A 14,170-nucleotide genomic window follows, 5' to 3' on the forward strand; every position below is an offset into this window, starting at 1 on the left:
CACTTCATCACTTACATAAAACTTTAGTTGGGTGTAAAACAGGTGTTTCTTATTGGTGAGCAGCTTTCTTCATGGTTGTTACTCACGGACCCAGTCTTCTTTGACTATTTAGTTTTGACGTCTTTTATACCTTGGGTTCTCTGCTGAGTCTTTCTCTCCAGGTGACAAATGGGAGAAGAGAGAGTGGAGAAGTCACACCTGCTTGGTCACCTCAACCTGTCATTGGCATCTTTCACTTTTGCTCATGTTTTGTCAGAAAGAACTAGTTTCACGGCCCAATTTATGCAAAGAAGGCTGGGAGATATATTCCCTGGGTGGGCAGACACGTCCCAGCAATAAAAATATATATATACTTTTTAAAAACATGACTCTTTGGTTGACCGCTCTTTGTCTCTACCACAGTTCATTTCTTTGGCCACCAAGTATACATGTATACCTTTTCCCCCCACACATAGAATATATAATTCACAGAAGGGACCAACCCAAAATCAAACCCAAATTTCTTCATCCTGTTCAAAGTCCAGCACCGCTCAATCAGGTACATATATGATTTATCTTATCAACCAAAGTACATTATCTGCCCCCTAAATAGCTCCTAATATAAAAACACGGACTAGGACTAATAAAATGAAATAAAATTTTCCTTTTTTAGAGGAAGGAATAGGAGACACAGAGCAGTCACCGAACCATAGCAGTGATGAATTCCTTCAGGGCAGACATTTTAGAAGTAGAGGACTTTTTTAAAAATTTAATATCATACTACTTCTAATTTGATGCCAGAGTAAAAAATCTGGGTATTTTGACATTTGAAATGTGACTATAACCAGGAAACCAATAGATTCCCAGACCACAATGAGGAATACTCCATTAGGACAAGTCACTTTTTAAATTTATATTAAACACCACACCCCAGGGGCGCCTGGGTGGCGCAGTCGGTTAAGCGTCTGACTTCAGCCAGGTCACGATCTCGCGGTCCGTGAGTTCGAGCCCCGCGTCAGGCTCTGGGCTGATGGCTCGGAGCCTGGAGCCTGTTTCCGATTCTGTGTCTCCCTCTCTCTCTGACCCTCCCCCGTTCATGCTCTGTCTCTCTCTGTCTCAAAATTAAATAAACGTTAAAAAAAAACAAAAACAAAAACACCGCACCCACACATATGCAGACATACACAGAAACACCTTGACAACATTGAAAAATCACGATGTAGTACACCTAACCACGTCAATGGTTATTGGTACAAATTCTAAATCAGTCACTAAAATGATAATAATAATAAGTATGATGGAAAGGAATGGGCAATTTATAATGACACCAGGATTCTAAATGTGGTTTTACATGCTAATCTTTGCTCTTTGCCCTGCTAGGTTCTTTCACAGGGGTGACTGGAAACCCTCTTGTTAGTTTTGTAACAGACGTTTCATTCAGAAGGATTTGTACCATAGGTATTTCTAGTTCTGTGACACTGAATTGGATAAGAAACTCTAGAAATGCAAATATATTTTTATATCATTTCCAAGCTTTCCCTGAAATTGGTGCACATATTTGATTATCTGCCCTAACAGAAGGGAATAGGGATGCAGAGAGATCCCAAAGTCATTTATGTTTGGCTTTCGAGTATAATGATAACTTCTCAATCCCCCCCCCTTTTTTATGTGGTTGTATTTAACATAATATTAAAATGAGTTTGTGTTCCCAGGAACACATAACTGATTGGGTGTCATGAAAAAAAAAGTAGTTCAGTATTAAAATTTTGTGATAGATAACCTACAATGTAGAAAAGGTATCACATGATAATCAAGAATTGATTAAAGCAAAACGGATTTTTATTTGGAGGAAAAATGCTTGTGCTCCTTCTTCGGAAGCTGGGTTCATGATTTGACTCAGTAGATTCATTTGCACAAGGAAATTCAGGGCCATCTCAGCATATACGTGTCACACAGCATGCCCTAAATCTTCCCATTTCTTATTCGTTTGCTCAGGCAAGTTGAGAATTTTGAGTTTGCTTCTTAAAGGAGAAAGCAAAACGGCAGCCGTCCCACCAAAGTACTTGCAGGTCAGGGCTCTGATCTTCCTGGTTTTGATGGGCTCTGCTTGAATCATGTCAGAAAGTAGAGACAAAGAGGTAAAATCAGAAATACTTGGGGCATTGGCTCATTGAAGAGTGAATTGTATCTATGCAAGCCTACTTGCAAGTTCCACACCACCATTTCCCTTGAAGGGGAGAGCCTGCATTGGGTTTTTCCAAGGTGTCTGATGTTTTGGGATAGAAGTTATGTCCCTTTCTACTGAGAGTTCTCCATCAATGCAAGGAAAATGGGATGGCTGAAGACATTTACCTAAGATATATTTGAATGTCTTGACTATCTACAATTAGGAATGTCTGTTTCTTTCCCTAATATGGGTGCCCTATAATATGACTTTTTATTCTTGTCTAGGCAAATCATACTGAGTCCCTCCCCGCCGTGCCAACCAATATTAGTTCCTAGTGACGAATCCAAATTAGAAGGCAAAGTTGAAGTTGGCCTCAGAGACCAGTTTCTCTTGTTTCCTGTTTGTATTTACATTTCCATTCTTGAAGTTTTTCCTGCCACATAGAGAACTGCACATAGCATTGCATACTCTGTATAGGTTAAAAAAAAGTAAAAAAAAAGTGTGAAAAAAAGAAGTAAAATGTGAGTAGTCATGTGTGGCTATTGGTCAACTTAATACTAAGTTAATAAGTCTTGCCAGTGTGTATTTTATCTTCATAGGGGGAGAAATGTCTCTGGCTGAGTTTCTAGTATTGGAAAGCTCATTCAGAAGCATGGATTACCTGCCTTTTTTTTCTTAGCGTATCACCACCCATATTTATTTTCAGCATTAATTCAAGAACAACTAACGCTGAAAATGCTGAAAAGTCAAAACCAGGAAAATGTAACCAAATGGGAAAGTATGCAAATGCAAAAGCAAATGAATTATTCACACACTCTGCAGGTTTCCTTTTTTCTTAAAAAAAAATTCTAAGGAATGAAAGTTGTTAAACATTGGAACACATTATAGAGGTGGCTGTGGAATCTCTTCAGGAGGCCAGTAGGCATTGATGAATTCTCACTGACCTCACAAATTTGCAATGTGATTCAGGTGGGTGTCTAGAATAGAAAGATTTTCAAGTCTCTGAGGCTATTTACTTGTTAAATTTGATAAGGTATTGGCCACTTGACATAAATTTTATTCACTTTGTATACATATATTTATATAAACGTGTGTGTGTGCGTGCGTGTGTGTGTGTGTGTGTGTGTGTGTGTGCATGCGTGTGCCCATGTGCGTGTATGTAAACAGGGTGCTACTACAGAGGCCCAAAGTCTGGGCTTAAATCCAATAAGCTGGAGTTAGAGACAGTGGGATAGTTTGTGCAAGGTGACCAAGAGCAGAAAGAGCCAGAAAAGGAGCTTGGGTGACATCTGTGAGTGAGCACTGGGCCAATGATACATGAGCAGAGCAGGTTAGACATTTTAGAGTCCCCGGGAAAAATGTAGAATTCTTTTTAAGTATCACACTGCAAAACTTTAACTGAACACAAGCCATTCTTTTACAAGTTAGGCTTTCAAAGTTTCTATTCATTGCCCTGCTGGGGAAATGTAGGGGGAAATAAAACACATGTGTCAAAGATCTAGGTGGAATGGTGAGTATTTTTAGCAGTGGATGGGAGACAAGAAATAGGTGAAAATAAGTCCATCAGAGGGAAGGGAACGCATATGAGTCAAGAAAATAGGAGAAAGGACAAATGGGAAGTAAAAAGCATTGTTGGGAGTCCCATAGCTGAAACTACATTGACATGGCCTCCATCAGTAATGAGCCTTGGGGGACAGCTCTAAAGAATATGAATTGCTCCAGAGAAGGAGGGAAGGTAAACCAAAGCTGAAAAAGAGCTAACCAGTGAAAGATTAAAAATAACTAATATTTAACATGCTTTAGAGTTTATAAATGCTCTAAAATATGTTCTCTCTTTGGAAATGTTCAATTCTTGTGCCATGTTGGTAAACCAATATCTTTATACCTACTTAAAAGTTTAAGTGATTTTCCCAAGGTCATATAGTCAAAGATGGCAGGTTGAGATTCAAGCTCAAGTCCTCAGGTAATAATTCTTATATTCTTTTCTAACATATGTGTGTAAATGTACATATGATGAATACATTTAAAGTTGAAATTCAGAGTATTTCAACTGGAATATTATCTGCAACCATGCCAACAGATGCTGCTAAATACAAAGAAAGGTCAATATCATTAAGATTTTTTTTTTAAGTTGTCCAGGTAAGTTATATAAAGTAAAGAAAGAAAGAAACCCCATGCCCAGATGATAACCACTTTAGCTGATTTATTTAGCCTATAAACAAACACATTGAACCCCAGGCCTCCAAATCTGGGACATCATATCTCTGGAGAAAGCATGACCTTGAAGTAAGATTTAACAAGTTAGAAGGGAAAGGGCAATGCTTTTTCCTAAATGACCACACATGGAAACAGAAACTCTCTACCTCGGCCATAGCCTGACCCCTTCTGGCAAGCAGGTCCAACCAGGAGAGCGTAAGAGACCATCCCTCAAGTAGACTCTACATATGTAGGATGTCTTATGTGGTGTTAAAAAACAATGCATGGAAGTCTGCTCTGTATGAATGTTAAACTCAGAGTTGAGAAAATGTTACATCTTTTTTAAAAAAATGTATTTATTTTGGGGAGAGTGCAAGGAGGGGAGGGGCAGAGAGAGGGTGACAGAGGATCTGATGTCGGCTCTGGGTTGACAGGCTGACAGCAGTGAGCCCAATGTGGGGCTAGATGTGGGGCTCCAACACATGAACCACGAGATCATGATCTGAGCCAAAGTCGGACACTTAACCAACTGAGCCACCCAGGTGGCCTGAGAAAATGTTACATCTTAAAGTTTGGATCAATCAATCTTTGGGCTTTCCTGTCTTTAATATATTGTAACATTTATATTTTACTGGGCCCATTGGCTATCAGTTTTAATCCCAAAGATGGGTTTTAACACAGTACATACAGAAATATTTATGTGTATAAATATATTCTAATATACCAGATATACCATACTCTATTCTAGAAGTTCTTAATCATTTTAATAGACTATTACCACCCTTTATTTATTAACTCATATGTTTCATTATAAACACAATTAAAAATCTTGTTCTTCTCTGATACACCATTTAATGAGTCCAAGTATCTAATTCCTGAGGGGGAAAAATAGAGTTTCCATGATTAAACGCAGATTTCAGAGAAATAAGTAGATTCTATCAAACGTTTGTCTCGATCAGACATAGATGTGCTATAATAATAACAAATTTCATACACAACATTATGTTCAATAAGAGGGTTTACCATTATTCTGTAGAAATGCTGAGGCTAATTTTTAAAAGATTAGGTAAATAAATGACCGAAAGTACAAAGAATTATTAATACTCACATATCACCTGACAGTCTCATCAATTAAAAAGTAATAAATAAGATGGAGGCACCTAGGTGGCTTAGTCTGTTAAGTTTCCAACTTCGGCTCAGGTCACAACGTCTCAGTTCATGAGTTCGAGCCCCACCTCGGGCTCTGTCCTGACAGCTTGGAGCCTGGAACCTGCTTCAGATCCTGTGTCTCCCTCTCTTTCTGCCCCTCTCCCACTCACACTCTGTCTCTCTGTCTCCCTCAAAAATAAAAATTAAAAAAAATGTTTTAAGTAACAAATATGATGGTTTCCAATATGACCGTTGAATATATACTAGTTTATAAACCAGAGTGATCATATGAAACTATGTTCATCTGATCCCTGAAGAAACATTCTGGATTACTGTGAATAAATGTAAAACAGTTCCACTTGTTTCTCAATTGATGTGTCATGGCATGTTCGTGATACATGAGCTTTTCATAGGTTAATTACTAAATGAATTCTTATTATTGTTTTTATTGCCTTTACTGTTTATTTTGTATCTAAGTAAACACATGGGCATAGTTGTTTTGTTTGTTTGTTTGTTTGTTTGTTTTTAAATCAGGGTTGTCTGGGTGGCTGAGTCAGCTAAGCATTGGACTCTTGATCTCAGGTCAGGTCTTGATCTTAGTGTCATGAGTTCAAGCCCAAGTTGGGCTCCATGCCCAGTGTGAATTAAAAGAAAAAAAACCCAAAAGATGCTAAGTTTATCGCAATAATAGCAACAACAGTACCAACAATCCTCTGTCCTTATCACTCCTCACCAATTTCTTGTGTCCTACAGAAAACTAATTTCAACTTAATATTTGTACTTACTATGTTTATACTGCAATCATTTTATTCATCAAATTTTGACATTATCAATAAACTGTCTATTGTGCTGGTTCTATTAAATCTTCCTTCCATTTCCCCAATCATGAAAACATAATACTGTTTCAACTTTTGGTTAATTACATATTGATTATATTAGTTTTCATGACCATGGAAATGTTATTTACAATGGAGTGGTGTTGAACATTACTGTTAACATAAATCCCTTTCTCATACAACAACTTCCTCTCCCCCATTCCCCAAAAAAGTTAACATTTGGTTTTTTACCTTCATTTCTCTTTGACTCTCTTGTCAAACTTTTTCTTCCCCACTAAAATCTTTGTAAAATATCAATTGATACAATTTTCCATTTAGCGAAATCCGTTAGTTCATTTACTATTCTTTATTTCTCTGGAAATACTCCCCTGGAATCCTGCCATCTGCTGCTTCCATCTTGGTTTCTCTGAAGATCTGCAGTAGAGGTTTTTATTTCCAGGGCTTGTCTCTACGATCAACCTTGAGAATTTCTTTCAATATCTTTCTATGTTAGATCCCCTGTTTCACCCTTCTTTCCCCCAGGTTCGGTGGAGCCCAGAGACAGAGTTCAAAGAAGAAAACATGTTGAGGCTGGTGTAACAGAAAATGGTTTTATCCTGTCTTTCAATTAGACTTAGTTTGGCTGGGTATAGAATTCAAGGCTGAGCACACTTTTCCTCAACATTTTGCCCATACTCTTCCATCACCATCTATCCTCCAGTGGGCAAGCGTAATAGTCTTCTTGCTCCTCTCTCATTGTGTATTTTGAATTTTCCCCAAAGGGGTTCTCTTTTCTCCCCTTTCATTTTTCTTTTCACTTGTTCTCTTTTGATTTGAAATAATATTCTTCAGTTCAAGGAATTTTTATATTGCCTTGTTTGATAATTTCCTCCCATGATTTTCTTTCTCTCTTTGTTATTGTTGTTGTTGTTGTTGTTTATGAGATGGAGAGTAAGTGGAAACTCCTTTTAAGTTGTATGTAACAACTTCTGAATTAGTCCTGTAGTTTTCTTATTTTTATCTTTCATTTTACATTTAAACAATTCTACTTCCTTGGAGATTTTCTGTACTTATCAAATGCTTTTAATGATATTTTTATTTAAATAAATTTTTTATGTTAGAGTGTTTTTAGACTTACAGAAACAAAGCAAACATGGTATAGAAAACTCTCAAATGCCCACATGCAATTTCCTTTACTGTTAACATAGTATATTAATATGGTACATTTATTACAGATGACCAATATTGACATATTATTATTAAATAAGCCCCATATTTTGTTCATGTTTATGAAACTGATGTGTTGCCTACTGTGCTAGGAAGGGCGCCTGGGTGGCTCAGTCAGTTAAGCATCCAACTCTTGATTTTACCTTAGGTCATTATCCCAGTGTTCATGATTTTGAGTCCTGCATCAGGCTCTGTGATGACAGCCCAGAGCTTAGGAGTCTCTCTCTGCCCCTCCCAGGCTTGCTCACTCTCTCTCTCTCTCTGAAAATAAAATGAATAAAAACTTTTAAAAAACAAAGGACACGCACTTATTCATAATTAGTTTCTTCCCTAGCGTGGTTTTTGTATTCCAGAATTTCAGCTGGGCTACCATATTATATTTAATGATCAGATACTTTTTAGGCTTTTCTAGGCTGTGAGTTTCTCAGATTTTCTTTGTTTTAGATGACCTTGACAGTATTGGTGATGACCTTGATGAGTACCAATCAGGTGTTTTGTAGAATGTCCCTCAATTTGGCTTTGTCTATTGTTTTATCTCACAGTTAAACTGAAGCTATAGATTTTTGACAAGAGGATTATGGAGGTGAAGTACACATTATTTCCTAGTTGTATGTAATTACTATGACTGCTTCCTGATGATCTTAACCCAGATCACCTGGCCAAGGAAGTTTACCAGATTTTCCTGCTATTAAGTTTCCTTTTTTTTTTCCCTTTTCCATATTGCGCTCTTAGCAAGTAAGTCTCTAGGCAAAATCTACACTCAAAAGGTGGGAATTACGTTTTACCTCTTTGAGAAAGTAATATCTATATACATAGTTTGGAATTCTGCATGAGAGATTTGTTTCTTCTCCCCTACTTAGTTAAGTGTTCATTTATTTATATCAGTATGGACAGATGGACATTTATTTTATACTTGAGTTGTGATCTAATAGCATGCTATTTATTGTGTCACTCAAATTATTCCAACTTTGGAAAGGGGGAGATCTCTCAGTTGGCTTTGTGTCCTTTGAGATACCTATCATTGTGCTTTTTGTTTTTGTGGTTCTTGTTTGTTTATTTTAGCACTTCTTTACTTTCTGGCACTATAGGATACTTCAGGTTCATCTTGCATATTGCTTCCCTTGCCCTAGAATCTTCAGTTTCTCCAAGAAGTCCATATTCTTTTATTGGAGAATAGCATTAGAATACAGGACCTAGGCACTGGGTGTATCCATTGCTATGGGGGATCATGGCTTCTAGATCGTCTTGGTGGGCAGAGCTAGGAACTATATGTCTGTATACTGACTGTCTATATACACATATTTATAATTATTTCTACATTTAGACATCATGTCCATTTTAGGCTAAACATGAAATCATACTGATAACTCTGTCTCTTATTCAGTACCACATGGTTCATTGTAGACGCCTCCTCTCCTCCTTGTCTCTCTGTAAATTCTTCCTCCAGCATTAAGAACCCAGGCTTTCACCATCTGCCATTCATTTATTTATTGTTCAATTCCTGTATAGATTTATAGCAGTATAAGAACTGTTAATCCACATCTTTGTGAGAAATAACTGTATCAGCTAGAATACAATGCTAATGTGTAGTTTGTTTTTTTAACTCATCTCCCTATGCACCTCCCTTCTGGTAGCCATTTGTTTGTTGTCTATAGTTCAGAGTTGGTTTTTTGTATTTGTCTCTTTTTTTCTTTGTTCATTTGCTTTGTTTCTTAAATTCCTCATATGAATGAAATCATATGGTATTTGTCTTACTCTGACTTATGTCACTAAGCACCAAACTCTCTAGATCCATCCATGTTGTTGCGAATGGCAACAACATTCATTCTTTTTTATCGCTGAGTAATATTCCCGTGTGTGTGTGTGTGTGTGTGTGTGTGTGTGTGTGAACCACACCTTCTTTATCCATTACCTATGGATGGATACAGGTTGCGTCCATAATTTGTCTATTGTAAATAATGCTGCAGTAAACATAGGGGTACATGTATCCCTTTGAATTACTGTTTTTGTGTTTTATGGGTAAATACCCAGTAGTGCAATTAGTGGATCATAGGGCAGTTCTATTTTTAGAACATGGCAACTCCATGCTGTCTTCCACAATGGCTGTGCCAGTTTGCATTTCCAGCAACAGTGCAAGAGGGTTCCTATTTTTCACATTCTCACCAATACTTTGTGTTTCTGGTGTTTTAGATTTTAGCTGCTCTGATAGGTGTGAGGTGGTATCTCATTGTGGTTTTGATCTGTATTTCCCTGATAATGAGTGATGTCTCTGAGCCATCTATCCATCTGTCTTCTTTGGAGAAATGTCTGTTCAGGTCTTCTGCCCATTTATAATTGGATTCCGGTTTTTGTTTTGTTTTTGCTGTTGAGTTGTAGAAGTTGTTCATATATTTTTCAGATATGTCATTTGCAAATATCTTCTCCTATTCAGTAGGCTGTCTTTTAGCTTTGTTAGTTGTTTCCTTTACTGTGAAGAAGATTTTTATTCTGATGTAGTCCCAATAGTTTATTTTTGCTTTTGTTTCCCTTGCCTCAGGAGGCATATCTAGAAAGATATCGTTATGGCCAATGTCAGAGAAATTGCTGGCTATGTTCTCTTCTGGTATTTTTATAGTGCTAGGTCTTACATTTATGTTTTTTTCCATTTCGAGTTTATGTTTGTGTCTGGTGCAAGGAAGTGGTGTAGTTTCATTCTTTTGCATGTTGCTGTCCAGTTTTCCCAGCACCAGTTGTTACAGGGACTGACTCCTACTGTATATTCTTTCCTCATTTGTCAAAGACTAATGGGCCATATAATTGTGGGTTTACTTCTGTGGGTTTCTATTCTGTTCTATTGATCTCAGTGTCTGTTTTTGTGCCAGTACCATATTGTTTTCATTACAACACCTTTGTAATAAAACTTGACGTCTGGAATTGTGTAGTTCTTTTTGTCTTCAGTCTTACAGCTTCCAGTGATTTCCATGGTTACTTAGGTTAGCAGCTTTTTTTGCCCACTCCCTTTGTGGGGTTCTGTCATACATTTGTAATACAATTAGATACTTTTGTCACAGTGTGTATCACACCCTGGACCATACATCCTCTTAGATTTTTTTAATTTTGCATGTGTAGGAGTACCTGAGTGGCTCATTTGGTTAAGCATCTGACTCTTGATGTAGGCTCAGGTCACGATCCCAAGGTCCTGGGATAGAGCCCTGAATCAGTTTCTGCGCTGACAGTGTGGAACCGGCTTGGGATTCTCTCCCTCTCCTTTTCTCTGTGTCCCTAACCTGCTTGTGTGCATGCACACTCTCTCTCAAAATAAATAAATAAACTCTTTAAAAGAGTCTCTTTCGGGGCACCTGCGTGGCTCAGTCTGTTGAGCGTCCGACTTCAGCTCAGGTCATGATCTCACAGCTCATGAGTTGGAGCCCCGCGTCGGACTCTGTGCTCAGAGCCTGGAGCCTGCCTCGGATTCTGTGTCTCCCTCTCTCTCTGCCCTTAACCCACTCTCATTCTGTCTCTGTCTCTCTCAAAAATAAATAAACATTAAAAAAAAAGTCTCTTTCTTGGTTTGCTTCTCTTCCCCCCCCATAGAGTTGTTTTTTTTTTTATTTTAACTATTGTATTGAGTGTGTATTTTTCAATTTTAACAATGTAACATTTTTAAACTTTGCCAATGTCTATAATTGAGGATTATATACATAAAATTAAGTGCGCAAATCTTAAGCCACCTGCAAAGGTAACCCTTATTCTGATCCATATCACCATGGATTATTTGGCTTGCCCTGGACCTACATAAATAGAATCATGCAGTTTGAAGTCTTTTATATTTCACGTCTTTCTTTTTTTCTTTTTAACGTTTATTCATTTTGGAGAGACAGAGACAGAGTGTGAGTGGGGTGGGGCAGAGAGAGAGGGAGGTTCCAGGCTCTGAGCTGTCAGCACAGAGCCCAGTGTGGAACTGGAACCCACAAACTGTGAAATCATGACCTGTGCCGAGTCAGACACTTAAGTGACTGAGTCACCCAGGCACCACTATATCTCACTTCTGTCACTCAGTATTTAATGTTTCTGAGACTTATGTAGTCATTGTCTCTCCAGTAGTTTTTTTGTTTTTTGTTTTTTGTTTTTTTTTTGTACTTGGGATAGTATTTATCTCACAGATATCTATTCTCTTATTTATAGGCACTTGGGCTGTTTCCACTTCGGCAGTGCCATCAGTAATTTCACTATGCATGATATGCGTATGGCATTGAATCAACATATGTATGCATTTCTGCTTGGAATAAACCTATAAGCTGAATTGCTGGTTAATAGGATGCATTTATGTTCAGATTCAGTAAATACTATCAAACAATTCCGAAGTCATTGAACTTGTTTACCTTTTCATTAGTTGTCAGAATTTCAGTCGGTGCACATTCTCATCAATTGGTATGGCCAAAATGTGTGTTTGTTCTCAGTATTAGCCATTTGAGGTCCATGAATTTGTATGTGATTACTTAACTGTGACCTTAATTTGCTTTTGGCCAATATCTAATGAAATCAAACACCTTTTCCAATGTTTACTGACGGTATGGTTGTTTCTTTTGTGAACGGATGTTCAAGATTTTGCCCAGTTGGTTGGATATTCTATAGTTTTCTTATTGATTCTTAAGCATTCTGTCCCTATATATTCTGCATATAATCCCTTGATGGATACATGAATTCCAAATGCCTTCCATTAATAGCTTATGTTCAGGCTCTTTTTCTGGTGATTTTTGATGAATAAAAGTTCCCAACCATAATCGAGTCTATTATATCTATTATTTCTTAAAGAGCTAATGCTTTTCGAGGTCCTATTTAAGAAATCTGCTTAGTCATAATCATGAAGATAATAGCTATTTTTTTTTTTTTAGAAACTTTGCATTATTATCTTTCCTATTTAGGTCTGTATAGTATCTGAAATTTACTTTTGTGTGATATCAGAGAGGAGCAAGTTTGTAGTTCTTTTTATATGGAAATATAATTAATCCAAAATTTTTCATTAACTAGATTATATTTTCTCACATTTTTTGGCATTTTGCCATAAATCTGCTTGACGTATGTAAGAGTCTATTCTCAATCTTCCTTTCCATTGGATTAGTTGTTTAGACTTGTGCCTATACTATAGCTTTATTAAGAAATAATATCTCGATATCTGTTAATACAAGTATTTCAACTTAGTTCTTTCTCTTTAAGAATTTATATATTAATTCCATATATTGCTGATACAAATTTTGGAAAAATTTTCCGCTTTCCTTTTAAAAAAAAGAGAACAAACTGGCTTCTGGAGATTTTAATTGAAACATCTTTGGATATATAGATCAATTTGGGAAGAATTGACATCTTTTACAATATTGTTTCTTCCAATCTATAAGCACTTTATTCCAGCATTCACTTAGGTCATCTTTAATTTCTTTCTGTAATGTTTTTAGTTTTATGTATACATTTGTTCAATAATTTTCCTTACATTTATTACTAAGTGTTTGATGTTTCTTTCATGCCTTTATAAGTAGTATAGCTTCTGTTTTATGTTCTAATTGATTTTTGCTGATATGAATAAAGAATACAGTTGATACTTTATATTTTGACCTTGTATCTGATTACCTTTTTAGTTCACATTTTAATTCCAAATCTGTATGTATATTATTTTTGATTGTCCAGTACATAATCATGTTATCTACCCATAATGAGAGTTATTCCTCTTTTCTAATACTTACACTTTTTATTTATTTTTGTGACGTATACTGTCTAGAACCATTGCTACAATGAAGAATAGAATTGGGGATTGAATCCTTATCTTCTTGTAGTCTCAGAAGAAAGTATATTTTTAATAAATTTTAAGTTTAGTATTTGTTGTAGGGTTTTTAAAATTCTCTCTAGCATATTAAGAAATACCTCTCCCTATTTTCTTAAGAATGCAAAGAATGTATTTTTTTCAGTATCACTACTTGATGTTGAATTCTATTAAATATTTTCTTAGCATTTATTAAGATGGCCACGTGGTTTTCTTCAGTATTTTATTAATGTGGTGAATTACACTGATTTTCTAATATTGAGATGATTTGGCTTCTCTGGAATAAAGTATGCTTGGAAATGATGTTTTAGGTCTGAATTTGATTTAATATCCTGTTTAGAATTTTTCAACTATATTCATAAGAGAAATTGCCTCTCAATTTTTCCTTTTAAAAATATTTCTGTCACTTGGCGTCCTTTAAAGTGTTTTGATATCCTTTAAAGTGACTTTTAAAAATTGTGTTGGGAAATGTTTTCAATCTATTCTCCGGAAGACTTTATAAAAGGTGGGTTTTATTTCCTACAATAAAATATGAAAGTGTTTACTAGTGAAGTCATCTGGGTCTGAAACTGTTCTTGTAGGAAAGTATTTAATTAGGGATCAATTTCAATAATGCATGTAGGAATATTCTAGTTTTCTAATTCTTATGTCCGTTTTGGCAAGTTGTTCTTTATAAGGAATTTACTCATTTCTTTTACATTTTCAAATTTATTGACATAAATATGTTCATAATATCTTCTTACTTTGTGATGTCTGCAGGTCAGTAGTGATCCTGCTATAGGTTTTATTTCTTTTCCTTGATCAATCTAAGAGTTTTATTATTTTCATTAGTCTTTTCAAAGA

At 36.2% G+C, this 14,170-nt stretch overlaps 1 long non-coding RNA gene across 1 annotated transcript in view; it reads right to left on the reverse strand.

Annotated features, from left to right (window-relative positions):
• Window positions 1-1,860: 1,860 nt before the first annotated feature.
• Window positions 1,861-14,170, reverse strand: part of LOC124505749 (uncharacterized) — a 60,544-nt gene continuing 48,234 nt past the window's right edge. The window contains exon 3 of the long non-coding RNA XR_006960706.1: window positions 1,861-2,082. This is a non-coding gene — a long non-coding RNA (uncharacterized LOC124505749). The remainder of the gene's footprint in view (window positions 2,083-14,170) is intronic.

The sequence above is a fragment of the Lynx rufus genome, unplaced genomic scaffold, assembly GCF_022079265.1.
Source record: "Lynx rufus isolate CCGP_SWC_20201006 ecotype Redwood Valley unplaced genomic scaffold, mLynRuf1.p SCAF_9, whole genome shotgun sequence".
Lineage (NCBI taxonomy): Eukaryota > Metazoa > Chordata > Mammalia > Carnivora > Felidae > Lynx > Lynx rufus.